Genomic DNA, 17,106 nt, shown 5'->3' with positions numbered 1-17,106 from the left:
TTTAGAGAATTTGTTAAACTTAATGTGAAAAAGTTGCCCAACTAGAAGAGGCAAAGCAAACTTCCTGCTTCCTTTAAGATAGATTCTTCAGGGGCTGGGGAGATAGCTTAGTAGGATAAGAGCTTGCCTGGCAGGTGCAAGAGCCTGAGTTCAATCCCTGGTTCCACAAAAAGATAATAATAATAATAATAATAATAATAATAATAATGATAATAATAATAATATAAAATAGGTTCTTCACTTCCACATCCTGAGTTCTTGGGACAGGTTATTACAATGTAGTGTCAGGAGGGCACTGTAGCTGACTTTTTCTACAGAATGATCTTTAGAAAGGAATGATGATTTCCTCTCTTAAGTGAGGGTGATGTTTCCCCACATATACTTTATGGTCAGTGAGTTTGGGAGTCAAGCACCCCAGCAAAAATAAACATGCCTCTTTGATGTAGGCTTTATCAGGGCCTGTAATGTGCTGTGGAGCTTGGGTATTCTGGGGGAGGATCCTGGCATATAGTATTTCAGACACTTATGTAGCTTGCAGAACTGTGTATTTTTTTTATCAAAGGTCCTCAGCCCTGAAAGCTAATTTATCTGAACTAGAGGTGAGCATGTGTGCATGGGGGAGTGGTCTTCAGTGTCTTAAGGATCCGCCCCTTCCCTCTTTTTCCATCCCGAGGCACAACTGAGGGCACTCTCAGGTCTTGGATACCTTCTGCAGGACCAGGGAGCAGTGGGAATCCTCTCACAGCAGGCGGTGGAAAGACAGGTGTGAGCCAGCCCCTGAGGTCCTGACACCTCTGTGGAGCCCATGGGTGTGGCCAGTGGTGCTGTGGCTGCCTTCTCCTGGAGGGCTAGGGTCATCACTGCAAATGGCCCTCAAGGGAGGGGGATCCTAACTGACTCACTGCTAGGAAAATGCTCCCCAAATTGTCCCAAAGTGCTATAGGGACAGAGGAACATTTTGGATACATTGTTATTAGTATATGTTTGTGAAACAGAATAAATATATTTATGGTGGAAACTTGTTTGTTCACTTCTTTCAGGAAAGATTGGCTGTGTAGTAGCCATGCAGGCAGTGACAAGTGATCATGGTGACATGTGACAGTGAGTACAGGTGGCCCAGCCAGCACCCATCATCTCTTCCTGACAGAGAACTCTAATCACTGAGGACAGTGGGGTGGCAGCTAAAAGGCTGTGTTTCCCTATATCGCTTATAATAATGTAACCAGATGTAACTAGTAGCCAACGAGATGCAAATGGAAGTTGTTGAGAGAAGCCTCCAGGATGTCTCCAAAGGAAAGTCACATCTGAGTAAGGCCTTTCTGTCTTTATTTGTTTTTTGTATTTTTAGGGAAGGGTCTACAGGGTGTTCAGGGCCTTACTACTAGATTGGATTTGTAGTGATCCGCCTGTTTACAGCATCCCAAGAGCTGGGATTACAGGCACGTACTGCCATGCCCAGTCTCAATTGCTGCCTCAGCGTGCCCTGGGAGCGGGGCTTGCAGGCAGATCCAGAGATCAAACTCCTGGCCCCTGTGCCCGCTTGCAGGCACTTTAATCCACTGAGCTATTTGGCTGGCCCTTCTGTCTTTTTTTCTCCTGGAACATGAATGTGATGATGGGAGCATCAGGAACCACCACAGCTCAGGAAGCAGATGGAAATACCACGCCAAGATGGAAGAGTGCAAGGATGCAAGGAGCTCGCTTCCCAGTGATCACAGCGTCTCAGTGCCACCCTGGATTTTCCTGCCCTGAATGCTTTTATGTGAATGTCCATTTACATTGATGGTTATAACTGAGATGTATTGACTTATGATTGACATGTTGTTTACCTGCTATTGTTTACTCCTTTTTCTCCTGTGTTTAATTGTTTGCCCTATTTAGTGGGTTCCTTCCATTCTCGTTTATGGAGTTCTGATCATTTTGGTCCCTCTCTAGAACATCTTTAGTAGTCTGTGTAGAGCTGGCTTTGTCATCATGAAATTCTTTAGTTGTTCTTTGTCATGGAAGTATTTCACTTCTCCATCAAACTTGAGAGTTTTGCAGGGTATGGTAGACTGGGCTGGAATTTGTTTTCATAGAGGACTTGAAGTACTCTGCTCCATGTTCTTCTTGCCTTCATGGTTTGTGAAGAGAAGTCTGCTGTTATTTTGATGGGTTTTCCTTTAAATGTGATCTGTTATATAGTTCTTACTTTATCTTGGTCTTAACCATCCAGCAGAAAAGTATAATAACGAGGTTTGAAAAGTAAAACCATATTAATATGCTGAGCTGTAAATGGCCCAAGTCAACAACTTCTGACATTGCCAGTCGTATGGATAACCCAGTACTATTATGGACTATTGGAGTATACAGGATTATTTTACTGAATTCACGCACCTACAATATTTAAATGGCAATGAAATATCCTTCTCTGACAAAACTAAACAAAAAAAGAGGATACAAATGAAGGACCATTTTGTATCTGTATATACAAATAGGATAGATATACAGCTACTTTCTACTAATTCAAAGAGATGAAAGATTTGTACAAATAGTGTTTAGACAGGATATCATGTCTGCATCTTGTACTATGAATAATCACTATGAAGATAACAATATGTAATGTATTAATTATTGAAACTGTCCTATTAATCAGTTTTGAGACTGTCTCATTGCTATTTGTTTCTCAATAAAATTTAAAAAATAAAATAAAATAAAAATTTGAAAAAACAGAAAAAAAATGAATGTCCACAACCTATTTTACATTTCACTTATTTTGCATTTTCTGTGCCGTGCATTTGGATCTGCTCCTTCCTGACACACAGCACTTGGGTGAGGATGGGGATCCAATTGTGTGAAGCTGTGGATGCTGCTCCAACCTTGCTTGTGATTGCAGGATATTGGAAACACTAAATGCACATGCATGACAGTGGTTCAGTGATCGTGGTGCCCACCCAGTGGAGAGTAGTGCGGCTGTGGAAGAGGGTGAGGGTGCTCTCTATGGGCTTCTGCATGGGGACGGGAAGCACTGCTGCACAGTAGTAGAAGAATGCTTCTTGTGAAAGAAAGGAGGAAGCATAAGAAGGTATACCTGCATCTGCTTATTGTTCAAAGCACACTGAAAGACTGAAGCAGAAGCTGATGAGATTCTAGGGGCAGGTGGATTACTGCTGAAGCAGAGAGGGCTGGGGAGTGGCGCTTCTCTGGGGCACTGTTTCTGTACAGGTACTGAAAACAGGAGGGAAAGAGAGCAGGGCAGGGAGGGTAGGAAGGGAGGAGGGAGGAAGAAAGGAAAGAAAGTCAAGGAGGATATGGAAAACAATCCTAAACTGGGAAGCAAGTAGAAAGAAATGGAATGTATTTCAGATGGAACACACTTTCCTCTCACTGGAAGGAGCATGAGGGATGCTCACCCCAGTGTTTCATGAAGGGCAGAAGAACCCTAATGAGCCTGAGGTGTGGTTGGACAATAAGCTTGTGTTCTGAAGATGGGTAGATCAGCAGTTCTAAAAACATGGTGCATTCTGGGATTGGGTAAATAGGTGAATATATTGTGTAAATGGTAGCTAGGTTTTTCATCCAAGAGAAGTGAATTACAGATACGGAAAAGAGGAAGAGCTAACCATGAGTGCTGCGGTATTGAACTGGAACTGGAGATACCCTTGGGTTTTAGCATGTATCTGTCTATGTTCCTGTACAGTGTTTGTGTACAGTGTGCATATATGTACACATATATACTTGTACTAGCATACACACTAGTATATGAATTTTGTATAAAGATCTTTGTATATATCCATTTATGTCTAACTTTGTATGTATATGTGTATTTCTATATCTATTGAAAGGAAAACATGGTAAGATCTTCCTGTGTGGGACATCTGGGTAAAAAGTTTATGGGAATTCTTTGCATGCAATTCTTGCAAAATTTGGTACATCTGAAATTATCTCATAGTAAAAAAGTGAAAAGAAGGCAAAGCAGAGGGCCCATGACAGCTGATGCGGGGATGTGGCCTGGGTCCTGCTGGCCCAGGCCTGGTGTTCTTTCTTATCCTGGTCTCCTCCTGGCCCAGCATGGATCATCCTAGGAACAACCAGTCAGGGCATTGCTGGGAAGACGCGTACCTTAAGCTCCTCTCCTTTACCCTCAGGTGGGATCCTGAGTGGGGTGTAGGGAGCAGGAAGAGAGGGAAGGGGCCCCTCAGTGGACCAAGTGCATGCTTAGGCAAGCTTAGGGATCAGGGTTTGGTCCCCTGAACCACATGCCATGTCAGCCCCACCCCTGGGAGCACTAAGCAGGCCACCAAGAGTGTGCATGGTGACACATGCCTGTAATCCCAGTGCTTGGGAGGTTGAGACAGGAGAATCACTATGAATCCAACCTATGTAGTTAGATCCTGTACCAAATACATTAAAAAATAAAAATAAAAATAATTAGCAGTGGTGTCAGACAGAGCTGGACTCGGAACTTCACCTGGCCTTGGGCTTCAGTTACCACCTGCACAGTGTCCGTGAGAAAAGCCTTGATCTCACTGAATAGCACTGAGGATTAGAGGAGGCAGCCATGTAGATGTTTCACAGAGCATAACACATTTTTTGTCATAAAGGCCAATAACCATAGGTGTGACAGACCCTCATTTATTTTTGGAATGTTTCTGTTAATAAATTATTAATTTCAACTTTATGAGTTTTATTATATTAAGTAATGAATGCTTATTGGAAAAAAATGCCAAACCATAAAATCTTGCATTTGAATATTTATTGATTATTTATAAAAAAGCATCAAAATGTTTAACATCAACTGGTCTTTGGTGTGCAAAATTTTCAAAAGAACAGCAGAAATAAATTTGTGCATGAGCTACAATGAAAATTTCCGTAGCACTCTACAAAAATAATCTTTATTTCAACTATCACACCCAAGGCAGGCTGCAGACAGTCTGCAGACAGTGCTCCATACACGTGTTGCACTGACAGCACATGGGTTTGGTTTCCTGGGCTTTTTATAGGACATGCTTCCCATCTTTCTGGTCTTGCTGTTTGGCAATAATATAATATTACACATTATATTATGCAATGTGTAGTTAACAGAAGCATAAAATAAAGTGTTCAACTCTTATTGTGCGTTTAGAATAGACATTAACATTTTCACATCATAAGCAAGCTGTGTACTTGCTTACAAAACCCACCAGAAATAAATTCCTATTTGAACTACAGTGGAAATACCAATATCACACTACAGAAGAGTTTTTGTTCAATTATCCCATCTGAATAATCACACAATAAGATGTCGATAAAATAACTTGTTAAATATGAGTGAGTGCTTCGAACATTTTCACATCAGCTGTGTATTTGTTAACAGAACATCAGAAATAAAAACCTATGTGAGCTACTTTTGAAATGAACAGAAGTTTACTACAGCAATAATATTTGCTTCAACTGTCACACCTTAGGCAGTCTTCACACACAACAACTGTGTGTTTCACCCACACGTCTTATTTACACTGACAGCACATGTGCTTAGCTTGCCTTTCTTATGTGGCAGGCCAGTCTTGTGACCTCCCTTCTCTTCCTGTTTTGTCAGGAGATTCCTACTATGCTGTAGAACATACATTTAGCAGGGAAAGAAGATATTAACAAAATAAAATAGCAAATGTGTAAGGAGTTCTTAGACTAGACATAATCATCTTTGCATCACCTGTTTACTTGCATACAAAACCTAAGAAATAACATCAGATATAAAATCTTATGTGAACTACAGTGAAAATACCAATGGAACTCCACAACAAAAATAAGCTTTGCTTCAATTGTTACACCAAAAACAGTCTTCACACATGAATATACAAGTGTTGCTTACACTGATAGCACGTATGATTTTTTTTTTCTTATCCTTTCTTGTAAGGTACTGTTGATGTCTTGTTTGGTTTTCCTATTGTTGCTGTAGGTCTTCATGTTGCTGCATCTGTCTCCTTGCCTGTCAGCTCACATGTGTGGTCCACAATTTTTTTGTGTATTTCCTTGTGAAGAAGCATTTGGTTTTTCACTGCTGTAAATTATCTTTTAAGAGCTCCAGTTCCAATCTTTTAAGAAAAATTCTCTGGTATTTTGCACTTGTTATGTTTTTATAAGCTATCAAACAACTTATTCCACACATATTTAGGATTGAGAAAAACACAACTTTTGGCCAATGCTTTGTGTTTCAAGTAATAGCTCATCGACATCTCAGCTTTTTGTTTTGTTTCAGAAAGTTTCCATCTTACGCTTCCATTTGTAAGGTTTCCTTCTCAATATTTTCATCATAGTAAAATGTTGGCATCAGCAGTACCAGTTTGTTTTTCTTTGACATGTACAAGGCCAATGTAAATCTTTCTGAAATCCAGAGATTATATTATATAATTCTCTGTTTTCCAATTGCATCATTTCATTTGGAATTTCTGCTTTGTTCCTGTGTACAGTTCCTGCACTGGCCAACTTGTGCTTTGTTAGCAAATGTAACATCAGCTGGAAACCAAGTGTTGAATGTCACATTCTGATTAGTTTGGGAGATGGGAGCAATATGCCTGTTCACAATGTCATTTGGTTTATTAATATACAAATAAGGACCTGATGACTGGTCTTTTCATCTATGCCATATTTGGACTCATCACTTTTCCATAAGTCTTTTGCATTTCTGTGATTACCATGATAAATCCCTAAGTACAGCAGACCTATGATTGTGTTCAGTTCAGCTAGTGAGGTGTCAACATAAATACATATTTTAATTTGGCTGATGGTTCATACAAAATGTTTTATTTGCATTTCAGCCTTTGATTATTTCATAGCATTTTGTAGCATTTCATTTGTTACAATTTCCAACACTGAATGGCAGTGCTGGCATTTTGTCTGATGTTTCATCCCTGTCAAGACCTCCACTATGTTTTCAGATCTAGTTCTAATAGTAGATCTTTCCATTTGGTTGTGTGGCCACTTTGCAGCACTTCAACTGGTCAAATAGATACTCACATCGCTATTTACTTCTCATCTGAATCAAGGAGGTCTGCGTTCATGTGTCTGCATAAGTTGGTTCTTGCTCCATTTCACTGTCATAGGAACTTTTGTTCACATGGCCAATGTCAAGCTCACCAACATTATCACCATCCACCCACACCACTCTTCTGTTATGAAAACTTGTATTTTGCTATAATGGATCATCTTCATCCTCCATGCACGAGTAGTCTGATGAATCACTTTTGACCTCCAAAATTTGCAAATCTGGTTTTCCATGTGCCATTGCACTGAACTGGGCTATCTCTACCAGAATAATCAAAAGAAACTTTTAAAAAACAAGTTCTAGAGTGATGTGGGTATATAATACCTTTGTGATACTTAGGTAAATATATGCAAAACTAGTTAGATGGAGCATTACATGGGGGTCAATTCTGGTTTGACGTTTTTGCACACATGCACACACCTTGCCTTTCATTGTACCAAGTGGGTAGACACAAAGATTATTTTCTGTATCTCTCAGTGTGGCTACTGAGATTCACAGCTAGATACTTTTTCACTAAAGTAAACATTTACAGTAGAACAATAAGGGATATGTTTGTGGAACTCAGTGTTATGAATACTTACGTTCAATCTTTTATATGGATATGTGTTTTTATTCTTATAGTACATACCTAGGAGTCAACTTTCTACTTTTTGTCAACTCTTACTATTTTCTGATTTTAAAAAAATTATCCAGGGGTTTGAGAAGATAGCTCAGTAGAATAAACGCTTGCCTGGCAAGTGCAGGGTTGAGTTCAATTCCCAGTACTGAGTTCAATCCTAAGTACCACCAAAAAAAAAAAAAAAAATCCAAACAAGTGGACATGAAATAGCATCTCACTGGGGTTGTGATTTGCATTTTTCTGACTGGCCATTTGTATATCATTTTTGTAGAAATGTCCATTCTTATACTTTGCCCATTTTAAGTTGGGTTATTTATGTTTTATCAATGAGTTGTAATAGTTCATTGAGTATTCTAGATATAATGCCTTTATCAGCTATGTAATGTGCAAATTTTTGTTTGCATTCTGTTGGATATTCTTTTCTTTTCTTTTTTTTAATGTACTTTGTTGTTGCAGGTCTCACTACACAGCTCGGATTCATAGTGATTCTTCTGTTTGCAGCCTCCTCAGCACTGGGGTTACAGGCATGCAGCACACGCTCATGGTTAAGTGACCAGCTCAGCCTGTCCTGGAGGCGGCACTGGTGCAGCATGTGGTGCTGGGGATTGAACCGTACTCCCTGCACTTGCTGAAGTTTGCCTAAGCAGGCGCTTTAGTCCACTGAGCTATCTTGTTGGCCCCCCTTTCAGTTACGTTTATGATACATTTTGAGTTAATTTTTGAGTATGGTGGGAGGAAGAGATTCAATTTCATTTTGCTGTATGTGGACATTCAGTTATCTCTGGTTTTAAAAAGTTTCAGAGGGTGATTTGTGCTGTTTTGAGATCCCTGTATCCTCTTTCCTACTCTGGCTTTTCTCTGGGGCCTTCTGGACATTTCCATTTCTCAAGAGCTTATTTGTCACTGCCTGGTATAACTGGAGGCCTCACAACCCTATCTGTTGTGGTCCTGTTGAGGTTCCAAATGCTAAATCTTTTAAATGCTATACTTATATATAGGTGTTTTATGGAGCATTCTCAGGAATGAAAGTGCTGATGTCAATTTATAGATGTCCCATAACATGTTACTAATAAGCATGTCATGTACCTCCAGGGGCATTACTAGTGCAAGGAGAAATGCCATTTTTTTCTATAACTATCACACCAGTTAGGACAGGAAGGATAGTGCATGTTGACTCAGAATGAGCATAGCAGTTACTCAGGAGCTTCTACACCAAAGACCTCAGAGGCTGTAAGAAAAGAATATTCCACTGTGGTTTCTACACTGGCCAACCTGTCATCCATCTTTTGCTCCTATCACAAATGTCCCAAGGACCATTTGTGGAGATTAGAGGGCTTGAATTACACAGAATGAACAGAAGAGATCTGGATGAGTCTCCACTCTATGTCCCTCTGGGGAGACAGCCTTAGTCTCCCTTTGCACAATGAGTATTTTTAGGATAGAGGGACCTCTCTCTTTCCTGGGAGGTTGAACAGTGTTGTGACTGTCAGACTTTGCAGATCAGTCTTCCTGGAGTGTACTATTCTCCAGTGGAAGTCCCCTGGGCCACTGTGAAGTCCTCTGCTTACCTGTTAGCTGTAGTTCTGCTTGCACCAGCCTTCTGTCTCCTCCCTCCCCCATCCACTCTGCTCAGCCCCTCTCTCCTGCAGTGTCTTGGTTCCACATTTCTGGATAATTATATTTTTGGCAATGGCTCTCGTGTGTGCTGTAGAGCAAGCAGTCAAGTTGGTGGCCTCTTCCCAAGTACTATTTCCAGCTGGGCCATGCCATCCTGTTCTTCTGATGTATTCCAGGACACAAAAGGTCAGGGGCCCTCTTGGGAGGACGGATCTGGGGTGGAGACCTGTTGGCATGAGTGCTATATGGACAAAATCAAAAGGAGAATCTTAGGAAAATTATGGAGAGCATATGACACATACCCCAGGCCAAACCTCACTGACTGACCTCATAAATGGCCCCAACTGTGCCTTAATATTTCTGTGGGAATCAGGAGGGGCTGAGTATATATTTAGAGTGCTCAGGTGTGGCAGGAAGAGGTTACCAGACAACTAAAAATAGAGTGGCTGCTAGTTCAAAGCACACTCCTGTACTGTCTTTGCATGTGAAAACACGATGCCAAGTTCTTGTCATGCGGCAAACCTGAACACAGGCAAATTCTTACTCTCTTTTGTAGTGAATCCACTTTTATAATTGAATTTGAACTGTTAATAATATTTAATAACTCTTAAACTATTTTAATAAAAGCATTTTTGTAATTGTAACATTGAGTTGTCCTTATTCTATAAAACATTTGCAAGTGGACTTTCTAAAGCGCTACAGAATAACTTCAGGAAAAGTTTAACTTTATTGTTGAATTCCAAAGTAGCAGTACTTTTGGTGACTCTCTATTGAATATGTACTGATACTTGACCGGTGCCGAGCTGGTCCCCAGCACCCACATGTATCTGTGCTCAGGTGCAAATGTGAAAGAGAAAGAGAACTGGAGCGACAGTGAACTATAGGCAAAACGTTCAGTTCTGAAGTTCTAGTGATTTCAAGCAAAACATGGGCCTCTTGAAACTCTCCCCCTCCATCCTTGTCCATCTTAACTTTGCTGCCTCTGCGGGAGTCCAGTGTTTGCCTGCCCCATGTACTCCAGCTTCAGGAATCAATGCACTAAGAACTCTATGGCACCTAATAACATCGCAGCAAGTTTCAAGGCCTTAGGATAAATAGGGTCTAAAATTATCTATTTATCTGTAGCTACTTCAGGGAAAATTGGATTTATTATAAGACTAGCAGAAAAACACTGTGGAAGAAGAGGAAATCTCCTGTATGTTTAAGATAAACTAAACTCCTGTGGACAGCCACTCTGACCTCAGATCTTCAAGGTATGGGTCTCTTCTAGAACTATGTGCCACGATGTGCAATCTGGGGAAGCTGTGGCACATTCCATGTCCATTCCAGTCCATGACTTGACAGAGACGTTAGTGCTGTGCGGTTGGCTGGTTCTGGTTTCAGCCTTTGCTCAGTCCCCACCCCTGCATGGCTGTCTTTGGTGAGATGACTGAGTGTGTCCCCTTCTCACTTGCCTCCCAACCTCATCATAGATCTTTTCCCTCTTCACTACCACTCTCCTTCTGCAGCAGAGTAGACACCCGTGATTAAGATCACCATGCATTTCTGATAGTTTAAGCACCCTTACATTTTCCAAGGAAACGCTTCTTCTTGCCGTGCCCATGGCCACTGCGATTGGTGCTGCCATGAACACATGACCCAAGCTGAGCCAATCAGAGGACTTTGCTAGGATTTGACAATAGACACTGGACAAACAAACACTACTTCTTTCCCTTCGGATTACCAGCTCTAAGGTCATGGGCGCAGACATCATGGTGACTCTGCTTGCCATCCAGAGAAGTCTGAGAGAAGATGAACACTGAAGCAAACCTGGAAGGAACAAGGACGTACTGATGATGCTCTCAGATGCCTGGGCTGCTTTCTACTTTACATGAATTACCTACCTTATTAAGTCTTTGTGAGATTTGAGTTAAAGCATATGAAGGCTAGATATTATTATGTATTCTTCCATTGTTTTCTTCATTTTCAGGAACACCCTGAGCCAGAACAACCTGACTAAGCTACTCTTGAATTTCCAATGCATAGAAACTAAGATTAAATACTGCTTGTTGTATTATCCTGCTAGGATTTGGGATACTTTGATGCACAACTATAGATATTTAATGCAGTGTCTTAATGTGTGACTCCTGCTAAAGTAGACCATTATTTGATTATTATTATTATTATTATTATTATTAGTTTGATCATTATTTTTGGTGAAACATTATTTGTGAAGTCTACGATTACTCACTGAGCACTTATGTGGTGCAGGTGCCACGCCCAATGCCTTCATAGATTATTACCTCAATGAAAACCTTCTGTATGCTATAATTTGGTGCTTCAGTGTCCTCCAAAAGGCTGAGCAGTAATGGCTTTGTCCCCAGAATGGCACTATGGGAGGCAGGGAAACTTTCACTTGGTGGGGTTAATAGAAGGCCTTCAGGTCATTGGGGCTGTGGCTCAGACTCCTCTCTCTTTTATGTCCTAGCCTCCAATGAGTGGTTCTGTTTTAAGATGTGTTCCTACCCACAGTCCTAAAGGTAACGATGCTGGCTGATCATGGACAGAAACCTCCAGAATTATGAAGCAAAATAAACCTTTCCTCACTCCATGCTGATCGTCTTGGGCATTTGTGATAGCGCCATGGTGCTGACTAACATACTCGTGGTCCTGTGGAGCTGGCACCATGGCTACATTCCTGGTACTGCAGAGCTTTTGTAACAGAGGCCCTGGAACCACACGGCCTGGGCCAAATCCTGTCTCAGCCTTTTGTTGGGGATATAGGTTGAATTAGTCACATCTCAGTAAGCATCAGTTTTTGCAGTTGCGAAATGGGGAGAACAGCAGTAACTATCTCCTAGGACCTTATGAAAATTGATTGAATTCCTGCATGTGCTCAGCATCATCAGTCTGCTCAGTAGGTGCTGGATGGTAGAAAGGTTGACAGTGAGGCTCAGAGTAGCTGAGGTGATTTGCTCAGGGGGCTGTAGCTGGCAAGCAGTGGTGCTGGAATGCAGCCTCCTGGAATCTCAGTGTCCTGAGGATGGTGCTGCCAATGAAAAATATGTGCAAGCCATTTATGTAAAACAAAAAAATCAGTGTATTAAGAGGTAAAAGTAAAATTAAGTTTAATAAATTATCTTACTTTTTCCCATAATTTTATTGAGAAACAAATAGCAATGAGACAGTTTCCTACCAAACTGGTAGGACAATTTCAAAAATTAACACATTGCATACATTCTTCCTAGTTGTTATTTGCTGTACAAGATGTGGACATGATAACCTATTTACAAACACTATTAGAACAAATCCCTCTATTCATTAAGAGAATGTAATGATATATCTATCTTAATCATTTTGAATACACAGATAAAAAATGGACATTCATCTATATCCCCTTTTTTGTTTAGTTCTGTCATTTGAATATTATAAGTGTGTTAACTCAGCAAAATATTCTAAAAGAGTCCAGTGGTCCATAATGGTATTGGGTCCTCCTCTTGACTGGCAATGTCAGAAATTGTTGACTTGAGTCCCTTACAGCTCAACGTAACAGCATGGCTTTACTTCTTATACTTCATTTTTAAACTTTTATGCTGGAAGGTTAAGACAAAGATAAAGCAAGACCTATGCAACAAGAGTTGTAGCTTTTGGATCTGATAAGGTCAGTCAAATCCCCTCAGGATTTATCCTGAGATCCTGTACCTCAGATTGTAGATCCTTTGTCAGTGTCAGCCATGTGGATGAGTCACGGCCATTGCTTGGGCAATGTGCTTTCTGTGAAAGCCTGAGAAAATGTTTTCTTTCCATGTGACTCTCCTTAGGCACACTCTACATCATTGATCACTTTCATGACAGTGGCAAGCCATACAGTTATATGTAGAAGATGGGCAAGGCAATGATCCTGAGAATCTTCAGAAGATCTTTGAATCTAGCAGTTAGTTGTAAAGATTCTCACCCTGACTGACTATGTATACTGACACCTGTGAACTAAGCAACTGCACTGAAGATGGCAATTTGTAATAGTAGGTTCATGCTTGGAGTGCCTGTCATTCTAGTCTTCTGAACATGGGCTGCTTGTCATGACATGCCAGTTGCTGCTGTGCTGTCTCTCAGGTAGATGATCGGTCAAAAAGAAGGGGATAGTGAATGAAGGCAGGAGACAGGAAAAGGAATGTTGTGGGACTGTCCTGCTTCAAGGTTGTATATGGTTAGATTTGTGGACTTATATGTAAACATAAGAATTATATAATTTTTTATGCCTATTTTAAAAATATTTTCTAATTTTCAAATGTTTTTTCATCATATTCTATAGGGACTTAAAATTCAACATATCAAAACTTCATGAAAAATAACTGTTTCATGTTATGCCTAAGATGTTTGATATTCAGACAGATAGTGAGGTTAAGCTTAAGAGCCTAGGTTGTATGGTAATAACAATAAGTTTGTCTTCTGGAGGGTTAGCAACCTAAGTTTGCAGACCAAAATTAGAGAAAAAGGAGGGCTGCAAGGAAAGCCAACATTTTGGCCCTAGCCTTCTAAGGTCAATTAAGACTCAGGACATATGAGAACTTGTACTGTAACGTCATGTAACTCGGTAGTGTCCCAAATTTTCTGATCAAGGAGATTATGGGGCCAAAGAGGAAAGTGATCGATGATGTAGAGTGTGCCTAAGGAGAGTCACATGGAGAGAAAACATTCTCTCAGGCTTTCACAGAGAGCACATTGGCCATGGCTGGGGCACATATTTCATTGGGGCATCCTGAGGACAGGACACCTCCTACTTTAATCTGCAGCTGTGTCCCCCACATTCGGTCAAAAATGAAGACATGCATCTGGAGAGAGACTTCAATGTCTGTGTTTGTAGCAAACTCTGGGCTGCTGATGGTGGTTCAGGGGCCACATGTGGAGTAGCACAGATCCAGAAGTAGGAGCAGGCTTTTTCCTGCCGACATGGATGGCTAAATCTTGATGTATACACATTAGAGTGAAGGTCCTTCCATGAGAACTGAAGATAAGGAGGAATTTATAAAGGGACAGAGATCCTCACCCTGTCCTGTATGTATTAAAAAAATAAAATAAAACCGTGCTCAGTGGCATGACTGTAATTCTAGAACTCTAGAAAGCTGAGGCAGGAAGATTGCAAGTTCAAGCCCAGCTTGAGATATTTAGCAATTTAGAGAGACAGTCTCAAAATAAATAAATAAATAAATAAATAAATAAATAAATACTGAGGATATGGTGAGCAGTGATATCCTGGATTCAATCCTAGCATCACAAACAGCAAAAAGCAAAGCAAGAGCACACCTTAGCAAATTGAAGGTTAGCCCTCTGTCATGGCCACAGTGGGAGTGGATGGGATGCAGTGAGAACCTCTGCAGCCTGCAGCTGCCCATGACCTTGGCCCATCCAAGAGGGTCAGGCCAGGAACATCAGGTAGGCCAGGTAGCAGCGTGCATGGGGAGGAGGCAGGGCCCTGACCTCCAGATCCAGACTCCTAACATGGCGGGAGAGCCCAGCGCAGACAGATGCATGGCCTGGGCCTGGGGTCAGGCAGACCTGAGTCAGACTACTGACTCTATCATGCTCTGGCTGTGTTGCACCCAGATTTACCTGTCTATAAAATGAGGTCAACAATGCCTATCTCCTAAGGTGGCCATTATGGTTAACAAATATAGTTTATTAGGTCATTATTGTGTACCAGGCAAATCATTATGCAGATTCATTGTTCTTTGTATGGATGAACTTGTAATTCTCTTAACAGCCTAGGAGAAAGATATTATAGTAATTACTCTTCATGCATAAGGGTAGAACAAAGCTCAGAGAGGCACAGGTAGTTCTCCAATGTCACATGATTAGGGAGCGATGGAGCCAGGATTCGAACCAAAGAGCATCTGAGTCCTGCTTCTTGGACCACCACATGTGAGGTGTGTCATCCAGCACATAAAAATGTTTTGTGAGATTTAGAGTTTGGATATTAAGCAACCCCACAAAGGTTCATGGGTTAAAGGTTTGGTCCTCAGCTAATGGCACCATGGAGAGTTGGTGGAATTTTCAAGAGGTGAGGCCTGGTGGGAGGAAGTGTGATCCCTGTGGGCTTGACCTGGAAGGGGATGTAGAAGCCACCTCTTCTTCTTGTAGCCATTAGGTAAGTAGCTCTGTTCCACCCTCCGAGCCCACTGCAATATGCTGCCCCAAAGTGACAGTACCAAGCAATTATGGGTTGAGTCTCTGAAACCATGAGCTAAAATAAATCTCTCTTCCTTTTACATTATTCAACCTCAGTATTTTGTCACAAGATAAGCTAACAGCAAGTATCTGTGGGTGTCCACTGAATGAATCATTTTTAATGCTAGAGAAGTTAGTATCTGCCTGTCTCTTTCTTCTCCCAAAGGCATTTTAGTTACTTAAAAACAAGAGAAAAAGGGTTTTGTAGAGCTTGTACATTAACAGAGCCCAAAGGGAGCATTCTTCCTGTAGTGGATCCCAACCTACCAGATCCTTCTCCTGACGTAACCACTTTCAGGAGCCTCTCACGCAAACAAATATACCATACAATATGGGGCCTAATGGGTATTTTAGTTCCACTCTATGGAGTGGATGTTATGCCATGCTTCTAGAAGTTTCTCAATACCCTCCATCCCCTCTGTTCTTTTCTCTAGGCTCTAGTTCCTCATTTGTGAGAGACATGATATAGCTTGGGCCGGTGAGATAGCTCAGCAGACTACAGTGCCTGCTTCAGCAGACTTAGGCAAAGTGCAGGGACTGCAGTTTGATCCCCAGTACCACATGGTAGGCTAGCCCCACCCTCAGGGTGGGCTCAGCCAGAGTCCAGGTGTGATGGAGCCCGCCTGTAATCCCAGTGCTGGAGAGGCTGAAAGCAGAAGGAGCACCAGGAGTATGAGCTGCGTGCGTAGTGAGATCCTGCAACAACCAAATACTTTTTTTTTTTTTTTTTTTTTTGGCGGAACTGGGGATTAAACTCAGGCCCTTGTGCTTGCCAGGGAAGTGCTTATTCCACTGAGCCATCTCCCTGGCCCCAAATACATTTTTTATAAAAAGGTCTCTTCCCTCAGGAGGCTGTGAACAAGAAATAAAATGCAGGAAAAGTGCTTAGCACTTAACTCCATTTTATTTTATTTTACACAGGGCAAGGAAGTTGGAACTAAAACGGCCTTCACAGGCCATGCAGGCTGACACCATGTCCTACAGGGACAAAATTTCCTGTCAGTGTTTGTCTATAATCATGAACCACTCACCCTCAGGTAGGATAGGAGGAAGACAAGAGCAAGCCAAAATATGGACAAAGAAAACTTCAAAGCCACCCTAACAAATAGAAACTGAGTCCTTCCATCAAGCAATCCAGGCCGCTGACTCTCCTCTTCCACAGATCTCAGCAGCTCCCAGGTCGACACCATCTGGTTTCACGTACAAATTTTCCTTGATATCCCAGTGCCCAAAAAATAGGACCACAGAAAAGAATCGTGTGGGTCTGGTTGACATGGAGCCTCTAGATCCCATGCTACGGAGATAAATAATGTACAGAGCCCGTGATGCTGCTCTGTTGAGTGTGGGCTTCTTACTCCCAAGGTGTGAGGTAAGGGAACAAAGTTGGACTGCTAAATGTGCAGAGCTATGACTGCAGGGGTGCAGCAGAGGGCTGGGCAGAGGTTGGGCAGGCTGCACAGGCCTCCCTCTCCATAGGCCCCAGCCTGGTGAGCATTCCAGAGACCCACCATCCAGGGGGGCGCCTCTGCCTCGCACTAGCATGGATCCACTTCTCCCCTCCTGGCCGTCAAAATCGCATGTAAAAAAATAACATTAGACTAATAGTAACATTTTTTATCTGCACACATTTTTACCACCATTTAAAAGATTTTTTTTTGGTACA

This window comes from Octodon degus, unplaced genomic scaffold (genome assembly GCF_000260255.1).
Source record: "Octodon degus isolate 3935 unplaced genomic scaffold, OctDeg1.0 scaffold00085, whole genome shotgun sequence".
Taxonomy (NCBI): Eukaryota; Metazoa; Chordata; class Mammalia; order Rodentia; family Octodontidae; genus Octodon; species Octodon degus.
Note: the sequence above shows the minus strand (reverse complement) of the source record.